This window comes from Pinus tabuliformis, chromosome X, assembly GCF_031772625.1.
Source record: "Pinus tabuliformis cultivar Carrire ecotype Pingquan chromosome X, CPIR1, whole genome shotgun sequence".
Classification (NCBI taxonomy): Eukaryota; Viridiplantae; Streptophyta; class Pinopsida; order Pinales; family Pinaceae; genus Pinus; species Pinus tabuliformis.
Genome location: NC_142308.1, coordinates 1,606,694,924 through 1,606,716,582, shown reverse-complemented (window position 1 = coordinate 1,606,716,582; position 21,659 = coordinate 1,606,694,924). Strand labels below are relative to the sequence as shown.

Genomic DNA, 21,659 nt, shown 5'->3' with positions numbered 1-21,659 from the left:
GCATTCGAGGCCCTGCCTTCCTCAGGAAGAAACTTGACTTCAATGGTGGGACAACTTCATGAAGATTTACTGGAGGTTATGGACTTCATAAATGATGCTGTTGCTACTCTGGATGCTTTTGTGGAAGCATATCCTGCTGCTGCCTCATGTTTCATCTCACGAGGGGTTTCCAATGAAGATAATCGAGAATTGCTTTCTGTCTTGGCAAATATATATGATTTTCTGCTGCCATTATTAAAGAATGGTTTTACTTTGATAACGGATAATGCCCTCAAAGTCTGCTTCTAATAATATGGAGTTTCTTGTGCAACCACGCTTGAAAACTATGGGTGCAAGAATTGTAAAATGTGCTTGGCAGTTGCTTCACATATGCTATCTTCGTAAAACGTTTGGTCAGGACGATTATCAGTTTCCAAGTACAAAGATCTTTCCAGCACAAGTAGAAGATCCAGTTGTTAGAGGAGATATTATAATACAAGTAGTTGGCGAGATGGCGGCAGGAAGCTCTGGTGGTGTTGATAAACTTGATGGTATCATTCGAGAGCATTTGAATGCTCTTTTGAGCTGCATCGATACCACATTGCGTTCCAACAAGGAATATCTTGAGGCCCTCTCTGCACGTATGCATAATTGGAGGGACAAGGATTGTTATTTGAAGGATTGCCCTCATCTGATCGTGGTGGCCTGCATTCAGAATGCGCAAAATCAAGGATGAGATATCCAAGACAAGGTAATAGATAAATTGCGAGAGAGATTGGGTGGGCGCAGCAAGCAACCTTACCCAGCTATGTATTCAAGCATATTTGGGGGTATTACCACTGATCCAACAATGATGGTAATTCCTATTGATGACCGCATGGTTCACCGAGGGCATGGTGTGTTTGACACTGCTATGATAATTGATGGTTATCTCTATGAATTGGACCCACACCTGGACTGGTTTCTGAGATATGCGTCCGTGGCAAAGATTATTCCTCCTTTTGATCGCTTATCTTTAAGGAGAATTCTCTTGCAGACTGTAGCTGCTTCACATTGCAGGAAAGGATCTTTGCGATATTGGTTAAGTGCAGGTCCAGGAGATTTCTTACTTTCCCCTGCTGGATGTTCGAGTTTTGCATTCTATGCCATTGTTATTGATACAGAGACAATCAAACAGGATACAGAGACAATCGAACAGATTGAGCGTGATGTAAAACGTACACAGCCAGATATGCATTTTTCTCTGGAGATTGTACATTTGCAATTGAAAATCAGGAAGCATTGAAGCGCGATCTTATTAATTTTCGCAAAGCTGAACCCGGGGATTAGATATGTGCAAGGAATGAATTAAGTCGTAGCACCATTATTTTATGTGTTCAAAACAGATCCAGATGAAACTCATGCAGTCAATGCAAAAGCAGATACGTTTTTTGTTTTGTTCAGTTGCTAAGTGATTTTCGGGATCACTTCTGTCAATAGTTGGAAGTTTGATCCTCTGCTCTCAGAACAGTGATAATGAAGAACAGTTACTGGAGGAAAATAAATGGAGATGCCGTATTAGAGCGCCATGTTGCAATGGGGTCTTTGATTGTAGACATCTGTCACAGCAGAAAAACGGGGTCAATTCGCCTACTTTTATCCTTAGTCCCGATTCAAAAGGATCAGCGCTCCGGTTTATTAGCCATCAGAGGATTTCAAGAGAAACGAATTTGCCTATTTCGATCCCCAGTCATGATTTCATGAGATCTTTGCTCCAGATTTTGTCTCTTAACAAAACAATCGTAGAAGATTTAGAGGAATGCTGTTCTATTTGTAGAATGGATGAAACGCTTTTTTGTTAATTTTTGTAATGTCAGTTTAAACAGCGCCCTGTTTTGGGTCGATCTGTTTTCCTACAGATAGTATTATTTTAATTGTAAATTCTTAGTGTAAGGAGAATAAGAAAGAGGGAGAGAGGGGAGAGTTCTGAGTGCTGAGAGCTGGTGGAGAACAGAGCTTACCATGTACAGTTTTTGGCAGAGAGTTTAATGAAATTACACAGCTCTGACTTCTGAGATTCCTGTGGTATGAAAGTTAGCATGAGTTTTTCTTCTGTTTCATATGTAAACTGTTATGTTTCATTTCACTTCATGATCATTTCTAATTGAACAAATGAAGTGTTAAGGATAGAATTCATAGTATTATATGCTCTACCTTTAAGTTTGTTCAATATTTAATGTTTTCTACTGTTTAAGGAGGATTCAAAGTTATTGTTTGCCCTCCTTAGCTCCTCACCAGTCTTGCCATCCCATTTAAATCTAGATTTGGTGTTAAATTTCTTGCCTACCTTGCCTCAGTCGATAATCTGTGTTGTTCATTATATTTCTCTGTTCAAGCTGTGATTTTGCCCATGCAGCCCGGAACAACCCCGTCATTTAATTAAAAACCCCTTTTGATCAGTTTACTAGCCTAATATCAGTGTTACCTTGTTGGTCATCTCATCCCATTGAAGATCTGCCGAGATTGACCGGAGAGAGCCTTCTCCTGCCCCGTAGGGCTAGCTACGAGGCTAAATGGTTTGATGTTGCCTTGAGGTTTACCTTTCTCAGCCTGAGGTGAAATTTCAAGCGCTAACAGAAGCTACATGGGAGATGGTGGATCAGATGTAGGCTATGTATCCTTCCTTATTCGTTGGTTGAGCGGATATTTTGGTATATGTCTTTGGTATATGTTTTGGTGATGTTTGGTATATGTACATATGTATATGGATGTAAATACCACCAAGAGCTATGCTATAAATCTCCAATACGTGGTATGGGTGTCATGTCATTATGATGTTATACTCGTTATGTTGTCATGTTGGTTTGCTTCTCAGTACGATGATCATTGTAAATACTGAAATGAGCTAAGTTGTAAAGCTCCATAGATAGTATTCTTTCCTTACAATAGACTTATGGTTATAGGTGTTGTCGAACATCGATGACAGTGTTCCCCCAAGGGGGAGGGTTCTGTAACAACCCTGGCAAAAATTCTATGTAAAAGGGGTTATTAAAGGCAAAATAATAACGATTGATGGAACAATTATTGCAAGCTGAATGTTGGGAAAAAGCATAGTGATGGGGATCACTTGTGGTTGATTAATGGCTAAGGAAATTGGCAAAGGCAATGGAAAAGGCTTTGGAAAGGAAAAATGGAATTTTGGCACATTTATTTATGAAAATAATGGAAATTAGGAGAAAAGGGAGGTGAAATATCACAAGTTGCATGTGAGGAGGAAAATGAAGGAAAATAATGGAAAATGAAGAAAATAGAGGCCTCATTAATAAAAAGGCTTCTAAGGATCAGTACACAGACTTTTGTCAATTCAGTTTTGGATCTCTCTCTCTATTCCCTCTCTCTCTCATACTCTTGGAAATTTAGAGTTTTCTTGGAGCACTCTTGGAGGGTGTGGTATACTTGGATTTTTGGAGCAAGAAGGTAAAGGAAGAGAAGGAAAACACAAGGGGACATCGGGATCAACAACTATAACAGGTTTTGACTGTAGGTACTGATTTGCATGTATTCTTTCCTCACTAGTTTTGACATGCATGGCATATGCACGTGGTTTATTGGTCATGATCTATCACTGGCATGGATGATTTCCTGGATTGACATTGGATTTTACTAGCCTTGCCATTTCCTGGATAGCCATGGTGTTGTGGGTTCTCATGCATTGATGTGTTTTAAGAGATCCCACATTATTGCTTGGAATATGGCATGTGGGTGACTGGTTGAAGAGATAAAGCACCACAAATTTGTGGGCCCTGTTGGGATTAGTTGAAGGCCAACTTCCCAGGATCGTAATTTGGGCATATGATCTTCTTTTGGCACACACGATACCTCGTTAGAAAGATATATTTGAGGACAACAAAATTTCCCAGAAAGCCCTTTCCCCAAGGGCTATGGGCTTGGCATGTTTTCCCCAAAAAACCGTCGTTTATGGCCTCAAAACGACTTCAGAAGTTTAAGACCTGAAAAACCACCAAAAATAAAAAGTTGTGCTAGAATTAAAGAAGCTGAAAGGAAATAATGTTGGGGGTCCAAGTGGAATAGGCGGGTGGCCACCAATATCCATTGGGATTAGTCCTACCCCCTTAGAAACCAATGGTCCCCATTGCGCTGAGAGCCTCTATGAGATGGGGAAACTTCTGTTGAACTTGGTCCCTGGTGAGCCACTTGCCTTAGTGCAAGAGTTGGCCATATTTGACAACCCGATACAGTTGGATCCTTTTTTGGTGATTGTTCTTGATCTGTGTGTCCATGATACGATCAATTGTGGCCTATTCAATGTAGTCTGGGTTGAGCTCTGTTGGTTTCAACTGCTCAACAATGTCAAATGTGTCGAGAGTTGGTGGAAAGTATGGCCGAAGGTGGTCCACATTGAATATTGGGTGCAAGCAAAGGAATGGGGGGATACTAATCTCGAAAGTGTTATCTCCCACAACCTTGGTGATGGTGTAAGGACCGTATCGGAGTGGTTGAAGCTTTTGCTGGGCTCTGGTAAGGTGTTCCTTCTGCAAATGCAACCACACTTTGTCACCCACCTAAAACTTATGTGGCACCTGATGTTGATCATTTTGTTGTTTGTACTTGTCATTGGATTAATGCAAGATGTCGTGAACCTGCTAGTGGATGTATTGAACGTGTTCAATAAACCTAGTGGCTTTATCAACTTCAGACTGAACACGGAAAATTCTTCCTGTGTAGTTGCAAAAGGTAGTGTAACATCTATGGAACATAATGGTTAAAATCCTAGGCCCACTTGAAATGGGTTGTGGCCATTCAAGCTATGGAGAGCTCTATTATAACTTTGTTGCACATAGGGAAGACTTGCATCCCATATATGTGGATGCTTAGAGTTGTACATGTGTAGTATGTGTACAATAATCCTATTGACAACCTCTATTTGGTCATCAATCTAGGGGTGGATTGTAGTCAACTTGTTGAGCTTGGTGTCTAAAAATGACAAGAGGCTCGATCAAAATGCACTTAGGAACTTGTTATCTCTATATGATATAATGATTTGTGGGAGATCGAAATGTACCCACACTCTTTCAAACAAGAGTTTGTCAGTGGCTTCTGTTGTGATACTCTTCTTGCAGGCATTCAATATAGCCATCTTAGAAAATATGTTGACGGTCACAAATACACAGTCTTTTCCATGCTTGATAGAAGGAAGTCCAAACATATAGTCTATGGAGATGGATTCTTAGGGCTAGCCAGGAGTAGGCAAAGGAGTATACAAGCATTTCTTCTTAATGGTTGGCTTGTTGATGGCAAAAGAAGTGCGAGATCTGATATATTTTCAGACATCTTGTCAGAGATTTGGCTAATAAAAATACTTCTGCAATACAACCACTGTATTATCTACAACGAAGTATCCTGTGACTCGAATATAGTGCGCCTCCCAAATCATCTTGGCATGCTTGCTTAAAGGAACAAAAAAGTGTCCCAGGTGGCACAATAGTGTGTTCTAGAGGTGGAAGTATAGAATTGGCTTCCATCGATCAAAATCTAGTATGCGGTGGTGAATTCTGGATCATTTTTGTAAAGTTGCGGCCATCTAGAAGTCTCATGCCCATAAGAGTCGAGAAAAGTGGTTAGCGCCACAACTGGTGGCTGACTGAGGAAATCTGCAACCTTATTGGTGTTTCCCTTCTTGTCCTTAATGTTCAGGTGAAATTGTTGTAGATATGTGGACTATTTCTAATGGCAATGATTATGTCAATTCCCTCGTGTCTTTATAAATTGAAGAGTTGGTGATTTGTGTGGATGATTGTCTCCTTCTCTAGAATGTAATGTTTCAACAACCGAAAAGCTTGCATGATGGAATACATATATTTATCTTAGGTGGGGTATTTATGAATTGTATCAAAGGGTGTCTCATTGTGATAGGCCACCAAATTCCCTTGTTAGGTGAGAACTGAACGAATGGCATAGTTAGATGCATCTATCTCAATTTCAAATGGTTGTTGCATGTCTGGTAATGTTAGCACTAGTGCAGAGTAGAGGTGGCGCTTCAACTCAATGAACACCTTCTATTGGGATGCAGACCAAAAAAGAAATTACTTTCGCTTTGGCCTTGGTAACTTTACTTAAAGGCCAAGTGATATGAGATAATCCCAACTCAAACCTTCAATAGAAATTGGAAAAGCCCAGAAAGAAGCTCTGTTAGAGTGGTCGGGGATGTCCAATCACGAATGAATTGGATCTTAGCTAGATCCACATGCATACCTTTCTCATCAATGATGTGACCCATATATTGGACTTGGTTCATGCTAAAGGTGCATTTCTCTAGGTTGGCACATAGTTTGTGTTGTCACAAGGTTTGAAGGACCTGCCAAATGTGTTGCAATTTCTCTTCTCAACTGTTGCTGAAGATGAGGATGTTGTCTAGATATCCAACCATGAAAAAGTTGGTGAAGGGCCGCAAGATGTCATCCATCAGCCTCATAAAATTTGAAGGGGTATTTTTCAATTCGAAAGGCATGACCAACCCCTCAAAAAGGCACGACCAACCACTCAAAAAGGCATGACGAACCACTCAAAATGGACTTCCTTATATTTGAAGGTGGGCTTCCATACATCTGTGGGTTCTATTTGAAACTGGTAATAACCAAACTTCAAATCGATCTTGTTGAAGTACTTGCACCCCTTGCACTTGTTAAGAAGGTCATCAATCTGTGGGATTGGATACCTGTCCCCTCCTTCTTCTGTACGAGTACCATTCGGCTCCCACAAGGTGAGGGACTTAGTCAGATGTGCCCTTTTTATAGAAACTCCTGGATCTACCGCTTGATTTCTTCTTTTTCTATAAGAGACTAGAGGTATATTGGCCCATTAGCTACAGGTGATCCATGAGTCAAATTGTTCGAATGCTTGATTTGACAGTGCAAAGGAACCCCTGTGGGTGAGGAGAAGATGTACCTGTATTCTTGCACGACCTCATCCACCTGCTTATTCTATGTGGAAGAACCCTTCCCAGGGGCCATGGATGTGGCGAATATTTTCCCCTTACTTTGAGAGCGAATAAGAAATAAACAAATTTCCCAGTTTAGGAGATGATCTTATTGAATTTCTTAGCAAAGATCAAAGAAATGGAGGTAAGTGGGTCTACCTCCATTATCCTGTATAGATTACTACCCAACGTAATAATAAAGTATGAGACCTAGACTCATATAAAACATGATACTTCCACAAGTATGGTTGGTGTAATAATACATCAAAAACTTCAAAGGGAGAAACATCACACAATACCTCATCTGTGAAGGGCTTGATGTTGTAGGGAAAATGACACTGCTAGTTGACACAAAGATCTTACCCTTGGTGGAGCCATTTAGGTGTATGGCTACAGGTGTGGTATTGTCGCTAGGCCCAACTGCTTCATGACCTCAATTGAAATGAGGTTGTTTTCGCTCCCGTTGTTGACAATGAACAATAGTGGAGAACCCTTCACCCACATTTGTGAGTGTAAGAGATGACCCCCTTCCTTTGGATCTTCGAGCTCAATATTTTGGACCTTGCCAGTGGAAACAATGGTGTTGGGATTTGCATCGATAATTTGCTTCCCCTTGTCGATCCCCTTGTCAAGTTCTGACTCAGAGTAAAAACATGCATCTGATTCTAAATCTTTCAGCTCAACCACCAGTAACTACTTAGCACGACACTAATTTGTGTTGTGAGTGGGGCTCTTGTGGAACTCACACCATTTTCCTATGTCCTTCTATGTCTTCGTGGTGCTATTCTTTGCTTGTGGCTTCCATGGTTGTCCTGGGTTACTCCACCTTGGCTCTATCCTTTGTTCTAAAGTTTGGAGGTTCCTTTTCCTTGATTCAGATTTGCAGATCCAAAGTCTCACTTATTCTATTTAAATTTCTGCTCGATCTTGATAGCATATCAGTATGTGGCGCCAAGAGAGGAGATCTCCAAGAATTACATCTATGTATGGATGTATTTGTGCAAACAATCACGGTACTTGAGTATTAGATGCAACTTAGAATCCTTGATACCTAACTTCATGCAAAGGGTATGAAAAATATTTGTGAACTCCGACACGTCTTGGTCCCTTTATTGTTGTAGTGTGATCCATTTTATGTACTTATTTTTGTATCTCCCAATAGGGTAATATTGTTCCTTAACGAAATCTCAAAAATAATTCCAAGTGGGTGCGGCTAAAAATAGTGAGGGTTCCTTCTTGTCCCTTTTCTCACAGTAGGTTTTCCATCAGTCCTTGACGTGGGGGGCGACTATGAGGAATGCAAAAGTAATCTTTCCCCATTTGAAAAATTATGGACCAAAAAATATCCTTCCAGCAGATTTAACCATTTATCTACAACATCTTCATCTATCTGTCCTTCAAATATAGGAATGTCAAAGTTAACTTGTACCTTAAAGGGGGTGGTGCCTTCGAAGTGACGACTGGATGAAGATGCTTCGCTTGCTGAAACCCACTGAAGGATCTGGGGAAATTTATCCATCATCTCGTTCCTTTTTTTATCAAGCGCCTTTTCAAGAAACATTTTGAAAGGATCTCATGTTCCCTTGTCTTTCTTTTCTTCCGCAATGGGAGGTCATTGAGGTTAGTGAGGCCCGTCTTGCAAGGGTTCAAATAGTTCAAGTCCTAACTCCTTATACATTGACCTCGTTAGGGACATGCACAAAAAAATAGAGAAAGAGTAGACCGCTTTGAGACCACTGATCCAGATTTATGGAGGAATGAAATGAAATATGAATTTAATTAGAAACATAAAGCTACAATGAAAACTGAACTTCAATTAATTAATAACAAATATTGAAAATTGATTACATGTATAATGGAAATAAACTAGCTCGGGCGATGGTACATTATCTCTGAGAAGAGATGTGAAAAATACATGCCTTCTAAAACATGTTACAATGAGGCTCGAAGGCCTTTTTATTTTTGAAAAACAATGGAAAACCCTAAACATCCAAAAAACTAAACTTAGGAGATGAAGCGCCAAAAGTTTGTGGGCCCCTTTGGGATTACTTGGAATGCTAAATTCCTAAGGTCGTAAATTTGGCATATGATCCCCATTTGGCGCACATGATACCTCATTAGCAAGATCTATCTGAGGAAAAAAATGTCATTTAGGGCCTCAAAATGGCTCTAGAAGTTCAAGACCCGAAAAACTACCAAAAATAGAAAGTTATGCTAGAATTAAAGAAATTGAAAGGAGATAGTGTCAGGGGTCCAACAGGAATAGGAGGGTGGCCACCAATATCCACCTAGATCAAATCAATGTTATGGAATTAAGTACACCAAGGTAGATGAATTCAGTATTATTGCACATTCTAATTCAAACTTTGATGGGGATAAGGACAATGGAGTATCAACTTTAGGATATCTAATGATTCTAGGATCAACCACTGCCTCCTGGAGGTCATGCAAAAACCCAGCTTCGACAGATTCGAAAATAGAGGAAGAATATGTGGTGGTTGCAAAATTGATAAAGGAGATTGTGTGTCTCAGGAAAATACTTGAAGACTTGGAGGAGAAACAAGTGAACTGAACTCCTTTACTTATCGACAATATTTTGCAATCAAGTTGGATAAGGACCCCGTACCATGATCAAAAAAATCACATCAACACATAATACTGTTTGATTCGATATCATGTAGAGGCCGAAACTATTCATTTAAGACATTGTTCCACAATTAGAAAATTTCATACATCATCACCAATGCTCTTGGAAGAGAAAATTTTGAAAAGTTCAAAAATGATGCTTGGACTCACAAACACCCCTTCAAATTAAGGGTGGGAATGTTATACATTGTAATCATTTAGGATCATAGTTGAAAGTAATTAGGCATAAAATTAGGTGGGGTAACAATCCAATAGATAGTTGGTTGGGAAAACTACCTACACACATGTAGATGACTATCTCTTCATGTAATAAATATATTTCCTTTCTTAATGAATTAATATTGGATCTTTTGCATGATACTCATTTTGATAAACTAGAAAATAACAAACATTATGATCATACTGCTTACAGATAGATAGTGGCCTAGTTGGCCTCGACTAAACAAAACTGCAGGAGTAAAACCAAATACCAAATCCATACACATAATCAAGCAATCAGGTCTAAGTCAGAGCTTGTTACTGGGATTGAGTCTACTATATCTACCGAAGGTCTTGTTGTTGTTGGTGGGATGATAAGATGTTGTTCGATTCTCACTAGTCTGTGTTTAATCCTCTCCAATATGCCATCATACTCCTTTAGATGTTCATGCACGTGGTCCAATGAATGAAGTGTACTCATCTAAGGTTCATGTCATTCAACCTAAGTGCATCCCAACAAAAATTTCATCTGGCAGTGTAAGCCAACTGTCAAAATATATTGGTTATGTCTGCCTTGACTATGTCCCATGTCAGGGAACCATTTAACCATTCTGCCATAACTTTAGAGTCTCAAACAGAATTTTTGTAGGATGATGCTTCCCCCTCAGACTTGGCCACCTCGTCTACACGTGATCTAGGATTTTATCCATATATCTAGTTGCAAAACCATCTATGCGTTGATTCATATGGGTGTTGCTTCTACGAGCATGATCCTCATAGTAGATCACCGCTCTTTTGAGTCTAGCTTTCATTATGGGAATTATGGGAGCTCTACGTGGAACTTGGATAGCCAACAATAATGGGTACTAAACAGACAAAGTTACTTCCCTTGAGAGTGACCTCACCTTACAAAAATTTTGATACTCCATCAGCAAGTTGTGTTTTCTAGCAAGGCACTGGCCCCCCTGCTACACTATAAATTTCTAGCCCCCATCACCTCCTTGTCACCAACCATCTACAAACTCGCACAACCACTTCTCAAGTGAAGTTTGACCTAAATCATTAGCTTACCAATCACAACATTGACACCATCTTTCTTGTGTTATTATGTACTGGCCACTACTCCAACAAGAACACCAAAACTCCCTGTATATTTCACACTACCAAAATAAAAATAACCCTAGAGGTATTTCCCAGTGCCTTCAACTAACAATGAAATTCCAAAGAATAATTAAAGAGATCCGGTGATTAGGGTAGAAAAAGACTAAATAAACTATATGCATATTACCCCAAGAAACTTCCTTTGGCCTAACATAATATGTCCATCGCTCCTAGGTTGGAGGATCCCTGGGGTCCCTCAAAATCTTATAATTGTTAGTTGTTTGGCTCTGAAAACATAGAATACACAGGCCCCCCACACCTAGGACCAAATGAACCAATACCAGGCATAAAAAACCCATCCCAAATAGAGAAAGTAATAACTAATAATAGAAAGGGGAACGAGTGAAGAGGAAGGAGATTACTTGAGCAAAAAATTGGTGGCCCTCTGCCTAAAGAGTTGAGGACAAACAAATTTTAATAGACCCAATTGCACCTTTTCCACTTGGCAGCTCGGTGATTTCCTCTTCATATATAGATATTTACCCTTACCCCTTCTACTCCACCACCCTAAATTAGCAATTCCCCAGAATGCAAGCCAAATCTTAGAACCATTGCGCTCCTCCCCTCGTCACAATAAAAACAAGGCGGAGAGAGCCTTCACCTGAATAGCTGATTGCCAATCCCTCATCTCTCTATGCCTACAACTCTCATACCACCCTATAGGTCGTTCCAATGTACTGTCATGTTCGAACTCCATACCATGCATGTGAATGAATACCTATGTGTTAAATATATTTTCCACCTTCTCTTTCACATATATTATGATACTACAAGCATAATATCACTGATGGTTCATTTTCCATACTGAGGAGGATTAATTACCCTATCCATTTGTATTACACTTGTCGGGGGCATGGTGCCACATCTCCCAACCTATTGGTTTGGATGTCAAGATGTTGCTTAATCCTCACCAATATGTGTTTAATCCCCTCTAGTCTGCCATCATAGTTCTTTAGATGCCCATGCATGTGGTTGAATAAATGAATCAGGTTCATCTGAGACTCATGCTAGTCAATTTGAGTGCATCCAAAAAGAAATTTCATATGGCAATAAAAGTCAACTATCAACATACATTTGTTAAGTTTGCCTTGAGTATGTCCCATGATAGAGATCCATTTTATCCATCATGCCATAACTTTAGAGTCGTATAGGGAAGTTCTATGGGATGATTATCCCCCATCATACTTAGCCACCTTTGTCTGCATGTGAGATGGGGATCTGCTCCTTTCATCTATCTACAAAACCTTCTATTCATGATGCAGATGGGTTTTGCCTCTACAAGTATGCTCCTCATAGTAAGTTGTGCCTCTTTTGACTTTAGATCTCATTTTGGGCATTGTGGGAGCTCTACATGGAACCTGGATAGCCAACAACCCTTGCTACTAAATAGACAGGGCTACTTCCCCCCAGAGCCACCTCACCTTCCCAAAAGTTTTATATATTTATATATAAATATATAAATATATATATTTAGTTTATCAATTTAATGAACTTTGATAGTTTTGGTTATTATTTCCTAATATAATAATAATATAGTTTTTTATTATATGAAATGAGTTAATTTTGTATATATCTATTATTCCATTATTAATTTTAAAAATACAAATATAAATAGATTAAATTATTAAGTGAATTGACTTTAATTTTTTCTCCATTTGGGTTAGTTAAATATTTATCTAACTAGCTAGGTTATCCACCTAATTAAACTTCTATTAATATTAATATATAGTTTACATGGTTTTAATAATAATAAAAATAAGGGTCTATTGATTTATACAAACGGTTACAAATGGAAATAAACATAACTAACATAACTTATCAATTCTTTAACTAATTATTTTCCTACCCCTGGTCCAGTCTAGTTACCCGATCCAATATAGCCGTTTCCTGGTCAAATATAGTCGTTGAATGATATACTCTCTCTATTTAACTTATATCCATGATCTGGTTCTTCAACTTGTCCTAATGATGAACCACACTGCTTGGTTCGAAATGCGTCGACAAATGAATTACGATGTGATTTTTACTGAAATATATTCTCTATAAATTTGATATGGATCACCGAAGCCTAAATTCAGCAACTCCATGATCAAGTTGCATATCTAGCAAGGCATGGATCCCCCAACTACACTATAAAGTTCTAGTCCCCATCACCTCCTTGTCCCTAGCCACCCATACACTCATATAACCACTACTTAAGCTGAGTTGGACCTAAATCATTAGAATGCTAATCACAATACTTACACCACCCTACTTATGTGATTATGCAGTGGCCACTACTATAACCAAAACACCAAAACTCCTTATAGATTTTGCACCACCAACAAACAAAGACTCCTAGAGGTATTAGCCAACGCCTTCGACTAACTGTGAAATTCCCAATACTGGCTAAAGAGCACCAATGGTCAGGGTAGACAGAGTCTAAATAAACTATATGCCTATTACCACATGAAAATTCCTTTGGCATAACACAATATGCCCATCGTTCTCAAGTTTGAGGATCCTTGAGGCCCCTCCAAATCTTATAATTAGCAATCATATGGGTCTGAATATATTGAATGCACGACTCTCCTACCCCAAGGAACCAAAAAAACCAAGACCAAACATACAAGTCCCATTCCAAATAGAGAAAATAGTAGTAAATAACGTAAAGGGGAAACAAGTGACTAGGACATATATTACTTGAACATAAAATTGGTGGCCTTTGCCTAAAGAACTGAGGATAGACAACTTTCAACAAACCAAATTACGCCTCTACCGCTTGGTAGCTCGATAATTTCCTCTTACGCCTGAGATAATTACCCTTACCCTTTCTACTCCACTACCTAAATTAGTAATTCCCTGAAATGCAAGTCAGAGCTTAGAACCATCACACTCCTCCCCTAGCTACACAAGAAATAGGGTGGATAGAGCCTTCACCTAAATAACTAATTTCCAGTGCATCGTATCCTTTTTTTCTGCAACTCTCATACCACCCTATAGGTTGTTCTAGTGTATTGTCATGTTTGAGCTCTAGGTCGCACATGTGAATGAATACCGATGTGTTAAACATAATTGCTACCTTTTCCTTCACACGTATTGTGTTACCAGAATCATAATCTCATTGATGGTTCATTTGTCAAGCTAAGGAGGATTAATTACCCTATTCATTTGTATTACAATTGATGGGGGCATGGTTTCACGTCCCTTGGCCTATTGGTCTAGTGGGGTGGTGGTAATTCACCCCCCTCCCCCCTCACACATTGTATTCGTCGCCCCATCCAGGGAATAAAATTCTATATGTTAGTTTAGATATGTTTTAATTTTGAACCTTTCAAATATTTAGAACTAATAAAAAAATTGTAGGTGAAAGCTTTTTTAAGCTTTTGCATAGTGAATTTTTTTTTAAGGATCCATCCTTCTCAATCTTTAATGGATTTGGGGTTAATATCAATCTAAGAAAGTATTAGTTATAATAGGAAAAAACTTGCAAATATTATTCTAGTATAGGATGAAAGTACATGTTGAAAATGCAAGAAAATCCTAATTTAATTTTGTCCTTAACTTAAATTGGGAATAAAATTGTAATCCACATCTCATGACAACTTGTATTAGTTATCTAAGTTAATTTGACATAGTTGGCTCAATTAATTCTAGTTGAGGGTCTAACTTGAGTCATGTAGAGTGTCTCCTACATTATAGGAGCCCTGGTTGAGTTTGTTTTGAGTTGTAATTAATTAATTCAGTTTAAGTGAGTTAAGTTAGTTAAACTAGTTCCAACTGTTGGAGGAACTAGTGGGAGGTCTAGTAGTGTGGTGCTACCTACAGTTATCAACCAGTAAACTGATGATTCACTCATAAATAACTCATGCATGTCAGATCTGAGAATTACCTAATTGATATTGGAGTTCAAGGACAATGTACTATCAATTGTATAATCATCTGAATTGCACAGGTGGTGCATGCAGTCAGAGGAACACCTATGATGGATTGCACAATTCCTTTGAGGAATTTCCCTAATTAATAGGGGGATAATTCCCAAAGAAACAACACAATGAAATAGGGAATTGGGTAAGAAGAAAATTCGTTAAGTATTTGCTTGGGCTTGTCTAGGAAGCTATGAAACAGATAAAGATAGTGCAAAGGTTGCTCTAGCCTGAGAAAAGCATTGTAATATTCTCATATTTTCTAACTAATGCAATATACAGATAGCATAGTTTTTTAGCTATGTATTTCCCTAGGAAATCATTGTGTAATGTGTTGATTGAATTCTTTCTCTTGTATGTTTCATGATTTTGCGATTGTTTAATTTTTTCCGCTGATGAGTAAAGTAAATTCAATTTCAAATATATTGTTTTAGCATATTACAATTAGCAGTTTGAATATACAAGGAATTTCTACATGGTATCAGAGCTAAAATCACTATAGAACAGGAGAATACAAGTTTTTATTTTGCAGGTGAAATTGAATTTACAGTTTCATACTTCAGATCCAGTAGGATGTCATTCTACCAATTGAGACTCGAATATTCCCTTGACTGTAGTTCGAACTATATTTCTTGGAAGGACAGGATGGAGGTAGTGTTGGAAGACAAAAGGCTTAAGGAATTCATAGACAAAGATATTCCCATGCCTCCTGTTAGCACCTAAATCTGCCTTAGGCTGAAGGAAGGCAAAATCAGGGTAACCACAAACCACGCTCAGCCTGGTAGCTAGCCCTACCAGAACAGGAGAGGGCTCTCTCCGAGTCACGCTCAGTAAATAGGTAAGCAAAAAAAGGTCTGAGATGACTTACAATAAAATATTGATCTTAGGCTAGTAAGTGAATTGGATAGAAGAAACAAATTTTATGAATGACCGAGCTTGTGGGATGGTATGGGACCAACACTTAGCAAAGAACAAAGAATTTAATACAAAGGCACAGATTATTCCGTGAGGCAAGGTAGGCGGAAAATGTAACAATTTAGTTTGAGGTACCATGGCATGAATAGATTGCTGAAGAAAGTGAAAAGGGCATAGTGACATGAATCCTTTTCAACAGAAGAAAAATAATTAACATGAAATTTTCCCACAGGCAGAGCAATAAAATTGAATTCTACCTAATCTCACTCAGAAAATTTCACTGGAAATGAACATGAATTGAATTATGAAACATAACGAAATACATATGAAAACATAAGAGACACATTTGCTACACTCACAACCACAAGAATCTCATGAAACAGAGCCGCTGCATTTTATTAATTCTGTGCCAAAATACACAGTGAAGAAACAGAGTTTCTTTCCCACAGCCTCCCAGAAGTTACAAACCAACCAACCCTTTTCAAATAACTTGCATACAATATATAGAATGTGTAAGGAAGAGATAGGACTCCCAAGGGTTGGGGAGTTACTCGAATCATTGCAAAATGGAGATGGAGAGCCAACCATCATCTACAGGTGCAGCGCTACAAACATGACATTTGGCTTGGGTGACCGTTTGCCTTCCTTCGCCACTTGGATAGAAGCCAATATGGAGAGAAAACACTTTAAATTCCGCCTTTGGTGCCAAAAAACCGAAGTGTAGGTGAGCGGGCCGACTTGGAGAAGTCGCGAACCAAAATTTCATGAAACAGAAGCAAATTGGGCAATTTTTCCTCTGTGCGCCGCGCTAATTTAGGGCCTGTTTTGGGGCACTTGTAGGTGTTTAAAATGTTCCCAAGTGGGCTTGTTGGAAAGCCTGTCTTGTCTACTTTCTAACCCCACTGGAATTTTTGAATTTGGTGCTCATTTGCCCCTCCAAATCTTCATTCTCCCAAGACTGCTTCTTGTGTGTCAAAAAAGTGGCAGAGAGGCCATTTTTGGGTGTTTTTTGACCTTTTGGAGACTCATACCTTGCCAAAATTTCTTGTCCGGACACCAGTAGTTGTGATTTTCCATGCTGAATCCAAAAATGCAAACCATTCCTCATTTGGAGCTCTAGAATTTTAGCGCTGCGCCACTGGGAGAAAAACCCTATTTTTTGCCCAAAAATTTGTGAAGTGACCAAAAATTCCCCAAATTTCTTGAAATTTGGGCTGGAGGTTCCCTATGGGGTGTTATGATGGGCCAAGGAAGCCTCAGTCAAGATTCAAAGCCGATATTTCTCTTTTTCCACTTTTGCCTTTCTTGTTTCTTTCCTCAATTTCGCTTTCAAACTCCTTATTCGGGCTTGTGCACTCATGTTTCGCACCCTGTAACGGAAATCCATGTGTCTCAGTAGAGCAAGGTCCTGTTCAGCCTTGTCCAGAAGCCTCTCCAAATGCATGTTGACCCTCTCAAGGTTGGCATCTCGATCCTCATTGATTTCTTGCTCCAAAGATGTGAGCTCAACTCTTCTCCTTTGAGCAGCTTAGCGACGCTCTCGAATGTTTTGCAGCTCCATGATCGCCCGCTGGTCCTCAAGCTACTTGTTTCTCTACTCCAGGTACTTCATGTTCCACTTGGCCCTCTCCAAGTCAAGGGATAAGGAATCAATCACTGATTGTTGCTCCTGGATGATCTTTGTAAGCTCTGCATTTGTTGGTTCTGCATCTGTCTCATCATCATGGAGGAGAATGAATTCAGTCTCTCGTTCACCTGATGGCCCTTCCTCCTGTACTGGCTCCTTACCCTTGCCTTGCTCCTGTGATGCTGATGTCGGAAGCGAGGCCCCTTCCACCCTGGGTGGAGATAACACTCACTTTGCTGCTGCAAACAAAGGTCTACTGCCTTTCTGGTAGGTGATGTATACCGGCATGGTAGCAGTCTCATGGCGCTCATACTGATGTGAAGGACCACTTACCTCATGCTCTGCCTCTGATACTACCTGTGGAGTGCTAAAGAATTCACGGGAGATGAAGTCCTCCCAAGCAATACCCTGCAATCCCAACTGATGGTCCACCAAAATCCGGATAAGAGCAAAGTGATAAACACTGTTGAGCTATTGTCGAGGCGTCTTGTGTTGCATGAAATTTTTCATCCTCTCTATGTTACCGCAAATGAAAAATGGGAGGTTCATCATCCACACCCTGGTAAAGTGCATGAGCAACTTGATGTTATAGGCATAAAGGTGAGAAAACCTCCCCTCACAACTGAAGTACTTCATGATCAATTTCATGAGCGGAGCATACTCATCTCTCAAAAATCTGAATGGAAAAACTCTCGTGAGCTGGCTCAAATAGCTGGCTTTAATGTAAGGCTCATAATGATGCCTTTCCACCTTCTTCTTCTTATGCCACTGTTCTCCAATGTTTGGTATGTCTGTTGCCACTGATATGGTTTCGGGTGTCAATGTGAAAGTGACCCCAGCCAACATAGACTGTCCTTCGTGTAGGTGAAGTGCAAAAAGACGGGCCAACTCATGATGAGCTCTGACATTTGCCACCCTCTGACAAAATTCAAAAGATGCTAAGTGCTGGAAACATGACATAGCAAGAGGGCATGCCTGCAACTCGGTGAGGGTGTTTGGCTCATCTCTAACATGTTTGCCACTCCGGTGATGTCTCCTAGGGGCCTGTTCTCCTGAAGCTGTATCACTGTGGGTCTCCTCCTCATATTCTGATGAAACCTCGGATGCCATGACTGCTGTTTGTAAACTGAATTTAGGTTGCGCTTTGATTATAGCGAAGCTAGAGTTTGCTTTGACAATCTGCCACCAAGGGGACAATTAAAAAGGGAGTATTAGGAGGGGGATAATATAATGGGAATAGGGGTTTATAGGAGAATTTTGTTTAGGGATATACGGGGGGTTTTGGGGTATTTTGATAGGGTAGTGTTTGTGTTGTTGGCAAGGTAGGATTTGGGTTTTTTGAGCAATAGGAGGGGGAAAGGGAGTATGATTTTAGTAGTTTTAGGGTAGTGATTATGGGGAAAATGGAATAGGGGAATGAGTAATAGGGATAGGGTAGGAAAAACACCTTGGCAACAATATCACTGTATTAGATATCATTTTGGGATTCAACTGCGTCAAGTAAGTCATTCACGTATGACCATTTCCATGAGAGGTAGTCGTAACTGACTAATTTTCACTGTAGCACAAACCCTAGCATCATGGTTTTCTTGATGTCTTCTTGTGTTTGTTTTATAATTTTTTTTTGCATTTGATTATAATCATAAAACCGTCGTATCTCTTTCAAATTTGATGCACAAGTGGATGTAGGTTGCCTACCTTGCAATTGGATGAGATCCACAAAAATTTTGAGTGAAATTGGTAAGTTCTGGGCGCTTTTCCCCTGTGCGCCACACGCAAAGCCCAGTGCGCCGCGCCAGTGGTGATTTTAAATGGTGGGCAGGCTCTGTGTGCGCCGTGCCCTGTGAGTGCGCCGCGCGCCCAGAAATCGCCCCAAGCTGCTCCAAATCGCTCCAAACTTCAACTCACAACCTTGCAACCTTCCTCCAACACCTTGATTGCACAATGAGTTTGTTTTATGATGATATTTGAGTATATAGGCTTGGAGGTCATATTTTTAAATTAAATTTAAAAAAAAAACCCACTTTTCTAATGTCTTGTTCAACACCTTTCACTGACTTTAATATAACCCTGATTTTCACCTTTTCTCTGAATTTTGGGCTCAAATGATGAAATTTTCGACACTTTTCACAGGGATTGCATGACAGAGCACTTTGGCCACAGAAACCATGACTGCACCTAAAGAAATCAATTGTCGACCCTTTTTTGAAAATTTTGTCACCAATAGCACTGTTGGACTTTTCTTCAAAACAGAGTTTTGAAGAACCGTCGATTTTTGTCAATAAGATGATGGAGAGCTGTGGATCATTACTTTGCAAGAGCATCACTCTGGCCTGCATGGCTTTACTGGGCATATTAAAGACCAAATTGATCAATCCCTAGACCTAATGACCAAAAATGACCTTTGTCCGTTGAAGGACCAGACCTTGACTGTTATGGACTTTTTGATTATTTGACACAAAGACATAAGCCAACAAGAGCCAAACATGAGGGCAAATGACTAGCATGACCTTCTCTGTTAGATTATGGCATGCCCCTAGCGGAATGCAGCTGAGTGAATGGAGCGGGACACCTAAAAATGAAATGCATAAAGAGTTTTGATCTTTGACGAAGGACTGACCAGACTGACTCTAACATTGGCTCCAATGGGGGATGGTAGCTCCTTGGAGGTGCCAAGAACAGCAGATCTCTAGAGGAGCTAGATAGTGCCTTTTGTCCATTGGGCTATGGAGTCATCATTTCGACTACAACACAGGGCTCTGACTTATTTATGAAACTGAAATGACCAAGAAATTGACTCAAACTTGACATTGAAATGACTCAAAAACTGACTTGACAGACTGAAACCATACTGAAATAAAAATGGTATTTACAATGACAGTGGAAGCAGCTTTAATAAATTAGCAGTGGTACTGCTTGAGCAGCCGACCATTGATCGGCCCTCCAGGACAATCTTCCCTGTTCATTTCCTTAAGAAGAAAGGAATTCTGACCCCTATATGCTGCAATTTTGAACGGACCTTTCCAAAGATTCTCGAACTTTCCGTGCTTACCTTTCTCTTCATTCCTTGCATCCCACTTCAGCACCACATCGTCCAACTGAAATTTATCTGCCTTTGCTTTTCTGTCATAGATTTTCTTTAATTTCTCCTGCAATTCGGATGTGTTCTTGAAAACTTCTTCTCTTGTCTGCTGCAAGTGGACCATTTGAGTCAACCTTCTTTGCATGGGATCTTCTTCACTTCCTGCCTCCTGAAGAAGTCTGACTACCGGGGCAGCAAGAGAGGTGGGAAATACTATGTCAACTCCATAAACAAGCTCAAACGGTGACATACCAATGGATTTTTTCTGACTGATCCGATCTGCCCAAAGCGCATGGACCAACCTCTTATTCCAACTCTTTTTATTTATTTCCAGCAGCTTCTTGATGATGTTGACCAATGATTTATTCGAAGATTCCGCCAATCCATTGCCTTGCGGATGATAGGCAGTTGAGTGACCCAAAATGATGTGATATTTATGACAAAATTCTACCATCCTCTTTGATTTGAAAGCTGCTGCATTATCGGTGATTAACTTATTTGGACAACCAAAGAGAGACAAGATGTTATTTTCAAGAAATGAAATGATTACCGTATCTGTAGCTTGTCTAGTGGGAGCTGCCTCAATCCATTTTCTGAAGTAGTTTGTCGCTGTAAGGATCCATCTATGCTGACCGGAAGAAGCGGGATGAATTTCCCCAATGAAATCCAACCCCCACTGCTGGAAAGGAGCGCTCACTTCAATAGGCTTAAGTGGAAAAGGCTGTAATTTCTATTTTCCTTCGAAAATCTGACATTTATGACAGCGCTTGACCATCTTATACACATCAGCAAACAAAGTAGGCCAGTAGTACCCTGCTCTCAAAATTTTGTTCGCTGTTGACTTCCAAAAAAGGTGACCACCACACTCTCCTTCGTGGAAATCCTCCATGACTTTCTTTGCCTCCTCTTCCACCAAACAATTTAACAAAATGCCACTGGGATCTTTCCAATACAGTGCAGAATTCAAAATGCAAGACTTGGCAGCCTTCAATTTGAGTGTTCTCGCTCTGTTTCTAGTCATGCCGGGCGGTGGTGACAGATTTTTTAGCACATATATTATATCTGAATACCATGGGGACAAAGCAAACATTTCAGATACCTGAATTGATGTTCCTTCCTCATTCTCATCGGACATGGCAACGATCAGAGTTATGTCTAAAGCATGCAAGT

General features: G+C 39.8%; 1 pseudogene; it reads left to right on the top strand.

Annotated features, from left to right (window-relative positions):
* Nucleotides 1-787: 787 nt before the first annotated feature.
* LOC149146188 (D-amino-acid transaminase, chloroplastic pseudogene) lies at nt 788-1,264 on the top strand (annotated as a pseudogene).
* Nucleotides 1,265-21,659: the final 20,395 nt, after the last annotated feature.